The following is an 18,069-nucleotide window of genomic DNA, read 5'->3' as shown; positions in this document are numbered from 1 at the left end:
GTAAAATAAATAATGACCAGTGTGACGGAATTCGCGATGTGTTCTGGGTGGAAAAGATGATCATGAAGTTTTCGAACTGAGTTTTCGAAGTAGCGTTTTCAGGCAGGTACTCCGCCAGCAGTGCAAGTGCGCAAATTGCCGGAACAACCGCCATTTGGAGGTTCGCATACGTCGCGAATTCCATCAGACCGTCCTTCATTAATTTCTCTATTTTCCCAGAAAGAATGGCTAAACCATGACGCGCTGACGTTGAGAGAAGCATGCGTCATGCTGCCCCGTGTCACCGCTGTGTTGCAGTGAAGCACGTCTTTTCCGCAGGCGCACATTTCAGCTGACCACGAGACCGCCTTTTGTTTAGTTCTTTTCTTCCGCTGTAAGCAGCGAGGCTGGAATGCTTCACTTGTCACCCATTAGCGCTACATTGCACTGCCTTGTGGCTCCTAAGGGCCATCGTTTCTGTGGATTTGCGGCTAAATCGGGATCGAGGATTTGGCACATGGCACCCAAAGTTTTCGAATTAACCGGGCCGGTACTGACCGCCACTTCAAATTATCTACTCAAATTTACATTGCAAAATATGGGGCCAAGGAAATCCTAATTATGCGGTATTCGGAAATAACAGAGTTCGAATTAATGAGATTTTACTGTATTACCCTCACATCGATTCATAATTTTTTAAGTTTAAAAGCTTGTTATACCGTCTATATGCTCAAAGTATAGTAAATTTTAAAACGTAACATATTTTACAGGTTATCACTTGCATTCTACAGAAAGTCAAATCCTGCTATTACTCAAAGTTGCTTCCACTTCCCTTTGAACGAAAAAGAATGACATATGCATATGCCTTGCTTCAACTTTAAAATATTGCGCTGGTTAGTTGGGTCAGGACAAATATGCTCCCTTTTTTTATAATATACGATATAAACTATTTGAATTCGCTTCGAAATTCGCTTCGACCAAATCACTATTCGCTTTGAATTCGCTTCGGACCTAAAATTTACTTTTCACACAAGCCTAATTATGCACTAATGGTGATCATTTTTAGGGGAATGACTATGGTACTGCTAGCCATAAATGTAGATTGTTACTTTGCAGCCAGCAAGCTTAGCTATAAGCACCTGCATGTGTGTGACACTGTCTGCGTATTCATAAAGTGAGGCAATAGATTAGCATGAATCTGCTAACATTCGTGGAAACTATGTTCTCACAAGGTGCACCACAGTGTGATACAGCTGGCAGCCTAAGTCCACAGCGAAGTCCATCAACCGCCTGTGTCAGTGCAAGGTATGTTTATGTTGCACATCACCAGCCAGTATATTTTTAGCATCAACCTTTTGGTCCAGGCTCGACATGCGCCTCAAGAATCCCATAAAAACTATGTATATTGGCCACTTGGTGCCTTCCTCTGGCAAAACTAATATAGCTTTGTCCACTGGGCACCCCAGGATATGCACTTTTTTCTCACACAATGCATTACAGGCCATTGATGGTAGTTATTTCACCAACTAAATAAAATAAAATTGTCCCTTCGAAAATGCCTGTGTCAACTCCACATTGGTAACGTGTTATAAGAAGGTTCGCTATCAATAACTCGATGGCGCTGAGGTTTCTAAATGATACAAGAGTTTGTTTGACATATTTACAACTGGGTTAGGGAGCTGAGGATCTATCGTCCTTTGTTGTACAAAATGTCTCTCGTCACTGCTCGCCGCCGAGTTCCCCGCGCTGGCCACTCTCCTTCTCTCTTCTTTTTGGCCGCGCCGTCTGATTCAGCAAGGGGCAGTCTGGTCTTGCCCATTATCCCGTTCCCAGAACATATACGCAGGGTCCCCATCTTTTCTCGTAGGCAGGCCAGTGTCCGGTGAAAAGGAAGATCTTTGACATAACGGTAGCTTGAAGAAGTCTGTGGTGTGGGTGTAGATCACCTCTCCCTTGGCATTTTGATATATGCTTCCACAATGCTTCAACATTGATGATTAATGCAACTTGTACATATTTTGCATGAATTTTCTAATAAATTTTGTTAGAAGTCAGTACTTCTTGTCTTCTCTAGATGTATCAAAACTGTAGAGTGATGTGCTTCTATTCTCAGCCATATTCAGTGGGATTGTTGTGTGTCCTACATCTGTCCTTTCTTAGCCCCTGGTGACCGGAGCTTCATGTGACCAATGCAAAGCAAACTCCTTCCACCTTCACCCAAGTTCTCCTCTTGGCTGTGTGGAATGCTTCTGCATGGGCATCACCAAGTCCTGTTCCAGTAGCTTCTACCATAGAGAGCAGGTGTGCCTTTTTTCTTGCACCAAGTTAGTTTTACTTACTACTAATTGTCTGAAAATGTTCAGCACAGTGTTTGTGTTATTGCTTTTTGAGCTAAATCTCTTGTAAGCTTTGTACATTATAGCTCTCTCATATAAGCCTTGTGGCACTGTTAATATTTTGACGTATTGATGAATGGTCAAGCAAAAGAAATATTGTAAAGCACAGTGGTTTTTTAACACAGTTTTCTATAGCGAAGCATTTTGAAAGAGAAAGAATAACAATTCTTCACTTCATTGAATCTTAGTAAGATCAGTGTTTTTCTATAAAAAACTAGGAAGTCATTTGAAGTAAAAATCAAAATTCCATACTTGAAGACCAGTCAACATCACACCATCTCTGTTTTTCAGGAGGTGTTAAGGTTCTCGACTAGTACTGAGGGTGTCCATCTGACAACTTTAGACAGGGCTACAACAATTGACCGTGGACTGAAGCTGGATCCCCGGAGCAAGGAGCTGGTTTATCAGGACTTTGCAGCACATCCTCGTCCTACTACTGGCAACTTCCTCAGAGGTTCTTGGGCGATAAGGTAAGTCGCTGGTAGTGCAAAAGTTGGTGCTAGAAACTTGTGGTCTCTAACGCTTGCCAACAGTTCACTTCTGTGCATGGCTAGGTTCATCAAGTATGCTTTCCTCATTGCATATTTCATCAAATGTAACCCCACATATGTAACCATTGTCCTGATCACATACGTGGTTGCGTTATTAGAACAGTAGTGGCAACATTAGCAACGACCACATCATGAATTCACATGAGGAAGTATTTTTAAACATATTGACATTAAAAGGAGTTCTCTGTTCAGTAGTTACGTATCACAAGTGAGCGATGAGTGGAGCAGCAAAGTTGCGCCTGCCTTTTAGAAATATGGGCTTTTTGTCGTTGTAAAGTAACTGAAGTCTGGGGTAATTGGTAGGCATTTATTACAGAGAAAAAACAAAAACAAAAGGGAAAAGAATGCACAGAGGCACTGCTGACAGCTAGTAACTACTGTAGAGCTTCTTGCAATATACATATGTGATAAGAGATTTTTTTTTATGGCATTAAAGTACAGATAATTGCGCCATTCGCCTCTGTTGGATTTTTTGTTCTGGGGGGGGGGGGGGTGTCTGTGTCGGAGCATGTGCAGTCATATGTACTTTTTACAGCAATGAAAAAGTAAACTGATAGTTGGCGTTCTTTTAAAATTGCGGTTGCACAAATACAACAAAATTCTAATCTAATCAAATATAGACTAACTTCACAGTTATTAATCAACATCAGATATGAAACTTGTGCAGAGTCTGTTTGATATAAGAAGAGATTGGGCTTAATATATGCATATCATTAAGATTTAAGCTGCATAATAACTGAGGCACTTGTAGCTACAAATATAACTGCTTTTAATCATCTGGAGCTGTATGGCAATGGTATTTCTTAAGCATGTTACCTAGTGTAAATACCTGCATATACTGAGAAAGTGTGGTCTTGCAGCACCATAAATTGTTTAGGTGCAAACATGGGGACACTGGTCAAATAACTAATTTTAAAATTTTGTATATGATCTATACCTAAAGGAAAGTCATTCTTATTGAATTATTGAAAATTGAATTGAATTGACTAGTGAGAACTATGTGCTGTATGTGTTCATTGAAGAACTGCTGCCATTGTGCTACAACTGCAGCAGTTATTCTGCAGAAGAATAATTCAGAAAAGTCCTGACATCTATCATTCTGTCCATCACCAATAAGTGTTGTTATCATATATTCACAAAGAAACAATACCCATCAACTTCAGTTTGGAAATTGTCAAATAGATTATGAATTAAATGGCATGGGCTTTTCAATTCATGTTCAAAATTTGAAATAACAGCACACGCCTACTTAAGGGACACTAAAGAGGAACAATGAATTGGTTTAGATTGATAAGTTGTGCTCTGAGAAGTCTAATGTCGTTAATTTCGCCATCATAGGTTTGTTAATAGAGGAGAAAATCAAGTTCAAAGTTTCATTTTTAAATTTCGCACCGAAATCTCCCCGTGTTACGTCACGGATTTCAAAGTGCATTTATCGCATTTTGGTGCCATGGGCTCAACAAAATTACCCCAAACTTCGTATGTTAAGTCTATGACCCCCTCAGAGGACAATGTACTTCATTTCTACCGATTACGAACAACGTAGTCCCTAGTAGGCGCCGTCAAAACATGTGATGTCACGGCGAATGGTGCGGAAACTTCTAGGTGGCTTCGCCACCCACATTTTCTTTTTGCGAGTTCTCTCGCTTACTAAGCGTCTTCTTGCAGCAAGCGTGGTGTTTTTGGCATCGTGAAAGAGTACTTTACTAATATGAGAAAAATCGTTTTGCTCTTTAGTGTCCGTTTAAAGTTATTTCTACTTATGGTAGCCATTTAATCTGTTGCATTTTTGTGCTATTTCTCTTTACAGGTGACGTCATATGGGGGATTTTTGAACTATACAATAAGGAGTGATGGTACTGACAGACAAAGCAGAAGTCCCGATGTCCAGATCACAGTAAGTTTTTACCTTGCTTGACACTTACTGGTATTTCCTGCAGCTTTATTTACTGATACAATACTGCATTCATCAGGGAAACAAGATCATACTCATCTACAGGCATCCTGAGAGGCTGAAACTCAGGTTTCCACAGACAGTGTCAATTCCAATGTATGAGGTGAGTTACATTTTCAGTTAATGTGTTCTAACATCATTACTTATATGCAGGTCTTATAAGAGAATGCAGAAAATATGAAATTATTATGCTTTTCCTTACTGTTGTACAATATGGTAAACCAAATGACACTACAGCAACCTTTCTGAATATGCAAAGCTTCCTGTCAAAATTAAAACTAGGACCTGGTGCTTCGCATGATTAGTTCTTTGTTACTTTGTAAACAAAATATATAGTCAGTCATAATCTCAAAAATTTGTATTTTTGCAAAATCAGCTGGTGCTTAACACAATGCATTGATGGGCTAGTTGGTGCCCATCCATAATGACCTCTTAGCGTTCTCTGGTCCCCTCTATTTCCTTCCCATCTCTTAATGTCCACCTATCATTTCCCATTTCATCGCATGCCGCATGGTCCTTATAAAGCTTCTGTCCTCAAAGTCTCGGTCCCACATATTTGCACCGGCAAGAGCAATGGTTGTACACTTTCTGCTTTGGAGACGGCGGTTAGTTCTGGTCATGATGGGGCAATGACGGTCATATGTGCTCCAGCCCATCGTTGCTTTTTGGTGAATTTCCTTTACATGAGAAGGCTTCCCTGTTGGAGATAGACCTTGACAAACATACAGATTTTAGTCTGCTTGCCTGTTGTGAACTCTCATTCCTTTGCCATATTTATCTTCAAGCCTACTTCTTGGTTTAGGTCTTCAGTCATTTTCTGCAATTGATCTGAGGTATTCTCTGTTAATCTTTATTGCTATTTCTTCCTAATCTAGTCGTTTAAATACTTTTTCTAAGCATGTAGCGAAGAACATTGAAGTGATTGTGTCCCTTTGCCTGACAACTTTATCGAGTGCTTTTTTTTTCACTTTTGAGAAGCAGGTAGCTGTGGTAATCTTCATAGATGTTGGGTAAAGTATTCACACGTCTTAAGTTCTGCTGACGACGCAATGCCTCCAAAACTGCTGTTTCTCTACTGATTGAATCCTTTTCGTAGTCTATGAATGCCTGTATATATAGAGTTGGTTGTACTTGGCAGATTTCTCAATTCTTGATGAATCACAGGCTGTAATCTATTGTAGAGTACTCTTTTTTTAAGCCCGGTTGCTCTCTAGGTTGATTAGTCAAGTGTTTCTCTACTTTAAATTATTATCTCAAGTATTGTGTCTAGTACTGAGGCAAGCTGAAGGGTGTATATCTTGACGTATTTTATGTCTCCTCAATGTTTAGTATAATATTGGCAGTTTTTCCTGCTCAATGGTACATTAAAGCTTTAAAGCATTCTGTATAAAGTATTGTAAGTTTCTTAAATATAATATACCCACCATCTTTGGTCAAATCACAACCATCTTCTCCAGCTGCTTTTCCACGGGACATATACTGTAGGGTCGTTCTAACTTCATCGACAGTTACACATGGAACTTCAGTGTCCTGTGCCAGGCTGGATAGCTTGCCTGAGTACTGTAACATTTCAAAGTAGCGAGTTCTGCCACATTCACTATGTCATTAAAATTGCTAATAACTTGTCTTGCTTATCTTTACTGCATTCTTTTGCATTGCAAATTTATCCCATAGAACTATTCCTTGCTCATGTCATAGCTGTAGTTTTAGCATATAGCCTAGTACTGTCACTTTATATCACCTAAATAGTTTTATCACTATGCTTGCTTCCTTTCATTGATACCGTAGAATTCTCAATGTTACTACATGTCATTGTAGATTAGAAACCCCACGCTATGTTTTCTCATTCTCAGGAAACCCTGTGTAACAGAAGACGTGCCCATTAGTCTGCACTGTATACGCTCTCAGTGCTTTCTTATAACATTGTTAATAGCTGCTTTTTCCAAAAAGATGCTTACTTAAAGTTCTTGGTTTGAGTGCTCAACTATAACTGCTTTCAGACCTCATGGATCAGAGCTGATGGTTTACCTGCAACCAGAGAGCACTTCCTGATGGTGCTTGCCGACTTGAGCTCCATACTTGTAAAGCAACACTCAGTGAAGAGACCGACACTGCCAGGTAACTGTAGACACATTTTCGTGCTTCATGTGCTGATTACGGAGCCTGGTGATCTGCCTCTACTTAATATATTTATAGTTTTTTTGCTGAAGCAACTGTAATTTTATAGGTTTATTTTAGCCACATTAGAAAGATGGAGTGGAAATATATGGACACTGTCCCTGCCTTAAATATCTGTACATATGTTTGTGTTCCGTGGTGAACTAGTCCCTACACTGCATTTTTTCTGTTCTGTGTGAACATTCATTACCTTTGTTTTAATAATTACATATAAAGGGACACCGAAGTCAATACAGATTGTTAGAATGCCCTTCCTGAAAACTGTCAGATTTTTTTGTGCCAGAAACAATGTAGGGGTTGTCAGAAAGTCGTAGGTAAATGAAGCGGCTCCTCTACTGTGTTCAAATCACCCCTCAAAGTGAGGCATTCAAAGCGAGGCATTCAAAAGCGAGGCATTCAAAAGCGAGGCATTCAAAAGCAAGGCAGGGTGACAGCGCAGCATGCACCATTTGGCATTGTGGAGAAGTAAGATGGCACCTGAAAGTTGTTGTGTGTTTGTGCTATGCAGAAAAGGGCAGCTCAATCTCAAGTCAAGACCACTCAGTTAGTCACATTAGCAAGACAAAACTACACCAACAAAAGTTGATGCCTATCATGAACACAAGCTACCAGTCATCTTTGAAGTCTAGTTACTGGGGCCTTGTTAATGCCGCTGATATTTTGCTTCTGGCTCTGGGCTTTGCCTCAGTAACTTTCTGCTGCTTGCTGCTAGTGGGAGCTTTGTGCAATCTACCGATACAGTTACAAGAGACACTCAGGGATCTGGGACTCCTGTAGATTGTTTTGGGGTTTGTAAACAAGGTTTAAAAGAGTTTATTTACAGGGCTGGGCGGTAAGTGTGTGCCGCTACTGTGCATCATCCTCTTTCTGCTCCTTTGTTGTTGTCGCTGCTGCTTCACTAGATTGGACCCACTGTAACATTGCTCCTCTCACAGTGAAGCCGCTGGGTGAGAGGTCAGTGGGCAGTCGCTGAGTAAATGACTTGAGGTAGGCTATATGTGCGACAACAGTCTTGGATGACTGTCTTCCACTGGCAGTGAGGCATGCAATACACCTCCAAAGATGCTCAATCATGATAAATGGTCCAGTATAGTCGGCAAGCAGTTTTCAGCACAGTTCACATTTATGTACAGAAATCCATAGCTACACTAAGTGACCAGGGTCATAAGCTACCTGCTGTTGTCTACTGTTATATCGGGATTAATACTGGTTTTGTGAAGCCAGAGCATGCAGTCGAGCGAGGTGCCAAGCCTCCTCCACCCGGCAAAGGGTTTCCGCAACACAAGCATCATCATGACTATTGGAAGGAATGATAGAAAGGTATGGGGAGGCTTGGCGCCCCACTGTAACCTACACTGTAACCTACACTGTAAACAGTGTAGGTGCAACTTACTGTTTACAATCATGTAAAAATTCATTCGTCAAAGTTGGTGCGTACCCATCTGATTAAAGGGGTGGTGGTGGGGGGGGTGCCGCCCTTGTGTGCATGCCTATGAAAGACTGCATAAATGTGGGAAATGCCATGGAATAAATAGGGCATGCTAGGCTAGGGTATTTGCTGAGTAAGAAAAAAACATTAGAGGTGAAGTTGCTATATTTTTCAATTATGCATCCTTCTCTTTTACTTCTTAGTGTAATCATTATTACCTTGTAAAATAACGAAGGCAGCTGGAGCAAATTCTTTAGTGAAGTGCACATCTTTGATTGGCGCAGCCTGTGGAGGCATCTCTTGACATAGCCGTGGAGTATCCGACTGGGCAGGCCCTGGCTCACGCTGTGGAGCACTGCCGTTGCCCATTGGCTACAAGGGCCTTTCGTGTGAGGATTGCGATGCTGGATACACACGCTCAGGTGCTGGCCTCTACTTGGGGCTCTGTGTGCCCTGCTTCTGCAATGGCCACTCCAGTGACTGTGACCCAGAGACTGGAGCCTGCAGTGTGAGTGTACAAAGGATGGCATTCGGTGTAACACTGTAGGATGAATCGGCATCTCAAAACACTGTTATTTCTTGTACCTCAGGGCCCGGGGGCATTGCAGAGGGGAAAGAGGATACACAAGGAATACATTAAACTGCAAGACAAAATGAGAAAAAGACTTACAAATGCATAATAGGCACAGACGCACAGGAAGACAATGATTCTTAGAAATGCAGTGGGGATACATTGAAAACAACTTTCAAACTGTTGGGGAAGAAATTATGCAGTAACAAGCACACATTCATTAGAGAAAAAGAAATAGTTTTATGAAATACATTAGTATTTGTTATATAATCAATATCATGGGCAAGGTGATTCCAGCTGAACATCTTCTGGGTATGAATGAGTCATGAGAACATTTTTTGTGACAAGATGGAATCCCAACTTTATTGTGGTGATCAAAGTGTGCTGATATGTAAGGCGGTCTTGTTAGTTATTTCTTTCAGATAGCTGTCGTGGCAAATTTTATGAAAATTTCATAATGAAGCTACTTACCTGTGATGAGAAGAGGGAGGGACAAACCTAACATCATGGCAGTTACACTACTTGTTCACTTATAGTTGAAAGTATAAAACGACAGACACGGTTCTGCACGGCTTCCAAATTGGAAATGACTCAATCAATGCCGGAGCTCCAGACAGATGCAGAATATCCTAGTTTTGAGCATACTAGTGTTTTATAAAGCAACAATTTTAATGCACTAGACGAACGAAACAAATATCTGCTAAGTGAAATAATTTGACATCTCTCTGTCTTGATCTTTTCTTCACTCCAGAACTGCCAACACAATACACAGGGTGAATATTGTGAAGAATGCCTACCTGGTTTTATTGGTGATGCTACCGGAGGCACTCCAAGTGACTGTGAGGCTGTCCTGGGTACGTTTACTCTCTCTACTAGTGTAACTGAACATGGACGAATGAATTTGGTTCACAGTAATCGTCGATGAAATAATTAAGTGTATGTGATGAAACCAAAGGGCATGTATCACAATTTTGCTGACTTGGTGTTATTATAGGTTGATAAAATTCATAACTAGTACATGCCAAAAGATGCTTCAAAAAGGCATTCAGGTAGGTGCAACTTACTGTTACAATCATGTAAAAATTCATTCGTCAAAGTTGGTGGTGACCCATCTGCCTAGCAGGTGGACATAATTGGCAGCAGCTACACTGAAGTAATAACATGCATGTCAGATTAATGTAGTAAATTCCATTAAACGGAACTAAAGGATAGGAGAAAATGTTCTATTTGCTGAATTTTGTTTCAGAGACTGACACAAAATCAGAGCAGTAGTACTTGTTTGAAAAGCATTGAGTTGCTTTAATATAACTGCATTAAACAAACCCACAATATGCTTTGAATATTATTGCTCATGTGCATGCCATTTTTATATGCAACCTATGCTACTTTCCCATTCAGAATGAGGAAACTAGTAAGAAAGTTGGCACCGCATGAGTACTTGAAGCACGGGTACCTTTTCATACATTTGTGTCAAGGCATACTAGATGTATGCACCTGGTCCTACAAAAGCTGCTATTCTGGGCAGCGTTTTGTTCTCTTCACCTTATATTGTTTGTGGATTTGTGTACCCGCCTGTGTTATTTGTTTTTCGTTCCTCTTTTCTTTCCTCCTATCTTCCTTTCCTCTATGTTTCCCCCTTCCTGAAGAAGCATTGCGCCCCTTTAGGTTACAGTTCCCTCCCTATTTCTCGTGTCTTTGGTTTTTTGTGTATCCAAACCAAATGAATAAATAAATAAATACTTGTGATGATTGGGATTTGCAGACTGCAAAGCTCTGCCATGCTTTTTCCCTTTCGTGACATCAAGTTTGTAGCAGGCAGGTGCACTCTGTGCTCTTGCTTTTAGACTGGCACCATCACGAAGCACAGAAGACATTGTTTATGCCGTATAGCAACTGCAGCACTGCAACTGCCTGGTGAATGGCCTTCTGTTTACAGTTTAGCATCATTTGCAGTTGTTGGACTGTTGATGTTTTCTCTGCGGTATAATGTTTTCGAAGAATGTAGTAGTTTTGGTTTCAGATTTGTTTTTTAAATGAGTACTGGCAATAAAATTTTTACGTCCTGTTTTTTCTGTTGCAATAAGTAGCTAATGACCCCCCTATCATGGCTGGAAACCTCATTTGCCTGAACGCGCGACGGTTCATTAATTGTAGATGTTTTTATAGCGCCCTTTCACGTTTGATTTTAGAGGCACCGAGTGAGGTGGGACTCGGCAGGGTTTTGTGCATAACAAGGGTTGAAAGTTGGGCGAGTTGGTACGGGAACATATTAAGAAAAAACTGCGCAGCAGGACGAGACACCAAGAAAGAACTGACGAAAGACTGACAGCTGGCCACGCAAACACACAAAACATTGACCCTTTTCATGCGTGCTGATGTGGCACAACATACAAGTGAGCACCCCATGAACAACTGAGGTAGAGAGGCACGCAAGGAGCCACGGCAGCCAATGCGACTCGTGACGTTAGCTCTGGTTTTTAGTTGTCTAAACTCAAACCAATGGTTGTCGCCGTCACAGTGCTTCGTTTCACGTGCAGTTGTGCACGCACACACTTAATTTGATTTTAAATATGTTCTAGGCTATATATGTCGTTGATGTTTGTAGATTATGCACGTGTATCTACACAAATCTATCAACAACATGATGTCACCTTGAAAACCGAGTTCAAACCTAAGTTCATAAAAATTCTTGTTTAAGGTACGATGGCCAAGAGGGGAGGGTTCGGAAAAAAAATTTTTAAAAAGCGATATCACTAGTATAAGAGTCTACATTGTAAAGCAGACCTTTTTTAGTAGTGTTAGCGTATAAAGCAAGTCCTATTTTTGTTAATTTTCATAATTAAAAATTTCTTAAAAGTGGCCTCACCGCAACAATCCTAACTCAAATTCCACTCAACAAAAAAACCTCATTTTTTGCAGACATAGAGAAGCTTTGGCCAGTGCAATGAACCAAAGCAATGACATCAGATGAGTACTAAAATTAAGTGATTAAATAACCAAGAAATTATGCACTAACCTATGGGCACCTTTGTATAACAGGCACCATATTAAATCTTGTGGCACGATTTGCTTATTGAGTTCATTGCACACCCACTAATGTGGTAAAAAGTGTGCCAAGTTTTAATGAAAAATTTTTATTAGCAAAACGTTGTGAATTCGCGTACGGAAAAATACCAAAATGTTAGTTCTGAGAAAATCAACAAAAGATTTGAAACATGTGCAGCGCTTACACAAGGTGACCAAGAGCCCAAATCTCGATATTTGTAGCTAGTTTCCATCGCCCTTACTATTGTGTGCCATTGCTCAAGCGGCAAATTCCCTTTTCTTTTCTAGCTTGCTTTGCAGCATCATGCCGTGTAGGATCTTTCGCGATGCAGTGCTGATCGTTGTGAGGCAAGTTTTAGAGGCCAGGCTCGAAGCCAACTTGCTTCAAATATCAAAGTGCTTCTGTTGCCATTATCATACCTGCCAAGTCTCCCGGATTACCCGGGAACTCCCAGATTTTGAACGTTTCTCCCGGTTGTACGGGTCATAGGAAAATCTCCCGTAAATCCAGTTTTGCCCCACGCGTCCAGTGTTTTGTCTGGCCACATGAGCAAGGTTGTCTGGCCACGTAGTAAAGGACGAAAAGATTCTTCTTCTTCTTTTTTAACGATGGTAGAAAGGGTCAACTCAGTTGCATTGCGCATGAAGTAGCTGTGCACTTTGTGCCGCAGTGCTGCCATCGCAAACGTGTCATAGCGCTGCAGCCGCATCTTGCCTGTGATGCGTACATATGTACATAAAAAAGGTGTGCTCTGTTTTCGCTAGGAGAGGCGCTCGCAAGAATTATGGCGCCAACACAAGCTTGTGATGCAGGTGGCTGTTGTTGATGTCGTGACGCGAGGTGGGACGTTCCGCGTACAGATGCGCACACGCAATTTAAAAATTGATCCTAAATGTGTTATAGGTTATATCAGCCGTTAATATTCTTAGATGATGCATTTTTGTACACAAATCTATCCCACAAGTTATCTCGCCTTCAGAATTTTGTCACTACTGCTTTAAGTGGAGAACCCAACACTTAAAAGGGTAACCGTTACCAATGTCTGTCGAGATAGCGCGTTCGCCAGCGCTCGCGACCGTCCCCGTCTCAACGGCGCCCCTTATGGTCCCTTGCCCGACAAATAACTGGTAAGCAGGCGACGACAGGCCTCGCACGCGGAGCGATGTTATCGCATGTGCCCTTCGCGCGACGGTGACGGTCGGGTTGTTCATCTCTGCTTCAACCGCGTTCGTCCCTAGCGCTAGCGCGCTTTTACTCGCACGTGAAACAGACGATGCGTAAGCGATGTTATCAGTTTGGACTCTGTACGATCAGCGGCGACCGCAAAATCCCGCTGACGGTAGGCAGTTTTAGATTAGCGTACGCTAAGTTAGCGTTAGCGTTTGCAGCCCGCTATTTCCGTCACTTAACGGGAGCCCGGAAGCGGTTAGCGCACGACACATGCGCAGTTGCGCGAGAAGCCAACGCACAGCTTTGCGCACGCTATTCTAAAACTGCCTAATGTCCGTATAATTGCTATCGCAGTAACCCCCCCCCCCCGTTGAGTAAATCTCCCGGATTCCGTTTCTCCAAACTTGGCAGGTATGCATTATTAAAATGACACACAGCATCATACAAAGCAACTTTAATGACGTTACAGGCTCACATACGTGTCCTTGAGGTACGATGTTGCGCGTGCACGTCCACCTGGAGAGGATTTATTACTTTTATGATTAAAAATGATGGGTTTACAATGCTATTAGAGCCTTATTACATTTCGCATTTGACATGATTGTTAAATAACCAACGAGTACTACATATCTAACTAATTTTATGATCACACAAAACTGGCACTTTCAGTTTCGGTTTCGTAGATGACGGGTGGTCTAACATTTTTGCTTGTATCTTTGGAAAGAAAATGCGTAGACAGAAACTTTATGCAGCAATATAATTGGCGTCAATTGCACATTTAACATGACCAAAAACAAAAAAAAATGACGTTTTGAAAAAAAAATTGCTTTTTCCACTTGCCTCATACCTTAAGCTACGGTTGTTAAAGTTGCGCCTGCTGATGGCTAAATGAAGTTAGCATCTTTGTTCTGTTTATCTGACATTTCTGTTTAAGTGACGTTCCTTTGCTTGAAGTCTACTGTGTTTGGTTTAAGAAATATGCACATGCACCAGATTCACAAAGATGACATGTCCTCCTATCTCTGGAACTGCCTCTTTTCACTTCAAGTGAAGAAAGTTGTTGATCTTGGGCACTGATTTTTGGGCTGCCTATAATTTCATTGTCTTTATTCTATTTCTGTTTACTAGTCAAAAGAGTTTGTCTGTTCCAGGTAGCCTGTGTTTCTTGTGTCACTACTTGTTTATTTTCCTTGTGTTGTTTGCAGTAAGTCCACGTTATATTTAGATTTTCTTTTTTGTAGTCATTCAATTATTAGCAGCTACATTTAGCCCATCATCATGCACTGCACTGATGCTATGAGTTGTAACAGCGACTGCTTGTTTTTGTATTTCAGTACCATCCTGTAGATGTGACAACCGAGGTAGTACAAGGCAAGAGTGTGATGCCAGAGACAACTGCCCTTGCAAGGTAATCGGCAGTAGTACACCTGCTGCTTCTCAGCCAGCATAACTACCTTAGCTTGCTGTTGCACTTTGTTACATTTAGCATGCTGCACACCATGGAAATAATGCACTATCAAATTGGTGATCATCGAAATGCACATTAGCACACAATAACAATGGAAGTGCCTGTATGTAGTGAATGAAGTGATTAGGACGAGCATCTGTAGCTTTATAAAACTAAGAAAAAGTAAGAAGTCTTATACAAGCAAGTGACTTTTTATTAAGGAGTAAAGACTGCAGCAAGGCATGTAAGACATCTGTAAAAGGTATGGTGCACAAGTCACATGTGGCAAGGGTGGAAGGCAAGCTCCAGTTCTGGCCACGCTAATTTGCATGAAAATGCATCTCTTACCCATAAGTCAAATTAATGGCAACTACACTGTGATTGGGTGAGTAAAGCAGAAAGGACAGCATACATACAAGCTACATCTATTCCTCTGAATAAAGTGGTCTACACACTGTGGAGGGTCATCCAAGCCTTAAATAATTAGAAGGGGTTGGGGTAGTGTGAAAACCTAGTTTGAGACAGGAACAGTTCATTCAAAAGAGTTACTTGTAGCGAGAATGGCCTGTAGTAAAAGAGGGCATCTCCTTGAGGCTTGCTTTTTTATGCGTTTTCACATTCCATGAGAACAATGTTCTGCTTGCCAAGGAACAGATACTGTAGCTGCCACCCGAGTTCTCGTCAGCCTGGTTTTTTGAAGTATGCATTATTGTGGCATGAAACGGAGGGAAGGTATATTGCTTGTTTAAAGCAAAATCATCATTCTAAGAAGGAGTCTGCTTCACTCTAACCTTTCTACTGTTTCAGAGCAATGTGCAAGGAAAGAATTGCAACCGCTGCAAGGAAGGATATTTCAACTTGGAAGCGTCGAACCCCGAAGGCTGCTCTCGTTGCTTCTTTTTGGGGTCACTGAGCAGTGCAGTAGCAGCTCTTATTACAGGAGCGAGGTGAGTTGAGGAGGTGAAGGCCTTTTATTGCACATCCTCTGGCCTTCCTGTGACTCTAAGCAATTTTAGTATGTGTGAAGTGTTACAAAACAGTACATTAATGGGGACAAGAAGGACCAGTGCACACAGTGCTGACTTATCACAGTCTATTGCTGAGGACAGGAAGAAGCAGGTGCATTGACACAATGGCAGTGTACAAGACATGCTTGCAATGCATACACCATCTAGATATGCTATTTCTCGAGATGAAACTGCTATTGATAGAGAACTGACACATCAGCTATCAAAGTTCTTGATGAGCTCTACCTCAGTGATGTTGCATGTCAGCTGCGAACTTCAAAAGAATGTAATTGCATAGTATGAATTACAATCCCCCGCCTAGAGTAATTCACATGTATCAGCTCCCCTTTCCTTCTGGCATGTGGCCTGTCTATCAAAGAAGAAAACTGAAGTTATTTCCTTTCTTATGTTTGCAGGTCAGGATGCTCTTGCAAGATTTGCGGGATCCATATGCCCACAATTTCCAGCTGTCTAATCGATACCATTCCAACATTGTCACTGAGACCATTGTGGTCAACCCATCAAACAATGAAGTCAGCTACTCATCATTCCCACGTGATCCTGCTGAAAAAGAGACCTTGTTTTGGTCACTTCCAGCACAATTTTTGGGCAACAAGGTAACTGGCGTCTTCTCGTGGTGTGGTTGCGATAATCCCAAAGTGTTGCTGGTGTTTTCTCTTACACATACTTTTGTTTTGCCTTTCAGCTTGCATCCTATGGAGGAGTGCTTCGCTACACCCAACGGTTCACGGCAGACAGTGATGGAGAAACCTACAGTGATGCTGATGTTCAGATTACTGTGAGCTATTGTCTTGTTTATGTCAAAGTGAATCTCGCTAGAGGCGCCACTGCTTGTATTCACAAACATAACTTTCACATTTCAGGGAAACGGTGTCACCATATTCTACGTAAACATTCCTCCTCTCCCACCCTCTGAGACGAGAACCTTTGAAATATTATTAAGAGAGGTGAGCATGTTTTCTTTTTTGTATCATGAAGCAATGTTTCACGCATTACATTTGTAGTAGAGCTGTGCGAATAACAAAATTTTGGGTGCGAAGCAAATTCGAATATTGAAGTGTGAGTGCGAATCGAATCGAATATTTTTCGAATACTTTCAAGCAAAATTGCAGAAAAAAAGTTAGAGGATTCCTAAACATATTCTTATGAGATAGCAACATGAAAGTGTTTCTTTTCACTAGGTTGATGAAGCACTGGTGGGGTGGTGTTCATAGTTGTCTTATCAGGAATGAGGCAATGTAGAGGCCGAATTCGATTTATGTACATGATTTGGTGCAACCAAAGTGTTGCCAACAACCCTTTACACGGATAGGCAAAGACGCCATTTCCTCAGCCTCTCCTCCTCTTTCAACATCTGTGGAAGCTCAACTGATGTGGCGGACGAGGGTGTGCTCCCTTCAAGTCCGGAGTTCCAAATCTGCCTCATAGACGTCGATATATAAGAACATCTGAAATTTTGGATGCTAAAAGCTTCGGCTTCCGATTTGTTGCACTTCCTGCCAAAATATCAGGTCCAAAACAGCATTAATTGAGCCCCCACCTCTGCCACATCTTTTATCTCCATGTTCGAACCAGCGTTTTCTTGAGTTAGTACATTTGCGACCGTAGCAGAGCTTGAAAGGCAGCTTTGCCGCAATACTGTGGTGTGATGAGGTGAAGCATATTGAAAATTTAGGGACTACTTCCAATTGGACGTTGACTCTCCCTTCGCAAAGTTCGACTGTAACGGTGCTTTAAAGGCAGCTTTGCTGCAATACCGGGGTGTGGTGAGGTGAAGCATATTGAAAATCTAGGGACCACTTTCAATCGGACGTTGACTGTGCCTTGGCAGAGTTCGACCGTAACGGTCTTGAAAGGCAGCTTTGCCGCAATATGAGAGTGTAATGAGGTGAAGCATATTAAAAATCTGAAGGGGTCACTTTCAATCGGACGTTGACTGTATTTGTTTTAGATGCGAAGTATCTTAAGGCGGAGCTCAATCCGGTGGTGGTGGTGGTGGTGGTGGTGGTGGTGGTGGTGGTGGTGTGCGTTCTGACCACCCTTACTGCGCATGCGCATACCCCTCCACACACCTCCTCTCCCTCCCCTCTCCACACCTCCTCTCCACTTCCCTCTCCCCTTCCCCTCTCCTCTTTCTCTCTCCCCTTCTCCTCTCCACACCCCCTCTCCCCTCCCCCTTTCCACTCTTCCTCTGAAACGCGGGCTAGACATGCCGAAATTCTCTCCTGCGCAACGCCGCGATGAGCTCTAGCGCATGCGCGTCCCTCCCTTCTCTCTCCTCTCCTACGCTGCCCCCCTCTCGCCCCCTGTAGGCCGCGTT

The 18,069-nt window shown here is 41.9% G+C and overlaps 1 long non-coding RNA gene across 1 annotated transcript; it reads left to right on the top strand.

The window, feature by feature from the left end:
* Nucleotides 1–1,223: 1,223 nt before the first annotated feature.
* LOC125756678 (uncharacterized) lies at nt 1,224–2,799 on the top strand. The gene is made up of 3 exons (XR_007414680.1): nt 1,224–1,284; nt 2,140–2,280; nt 2,667–2,799. It is a non-coding gene; the product is annotated as an uncharacterized LOC125756678 (long non-coding RNA).
* The last annotated feature ends 15,270 nt before the right edge of the window (nt 2,800–18,069 follow it).

The sequence above is a fragment of the Rhipicephalus sanguineus genome, unplaced genomic scaffold, assembly GCF_013339695.2.
Source record: "Rhipicephalus sanguineus isolate Rsan-2018 unplaced genomic scaffold, BIME_Rsan_1.4 Seq450, whole genome shotgun sequence".
Classification (NCBI taxonomy): Eukaryota; Metazoa; Arthropoda; class Arachnida; order Ixodida; family Ixodidae; genus Rhipicephalus; species Rhipicephalus sanguineus.
Note: the sequence above shows the minus strand (reverse complement) of the source record. Positions and strands in the feature narration are given on the sequence as shown.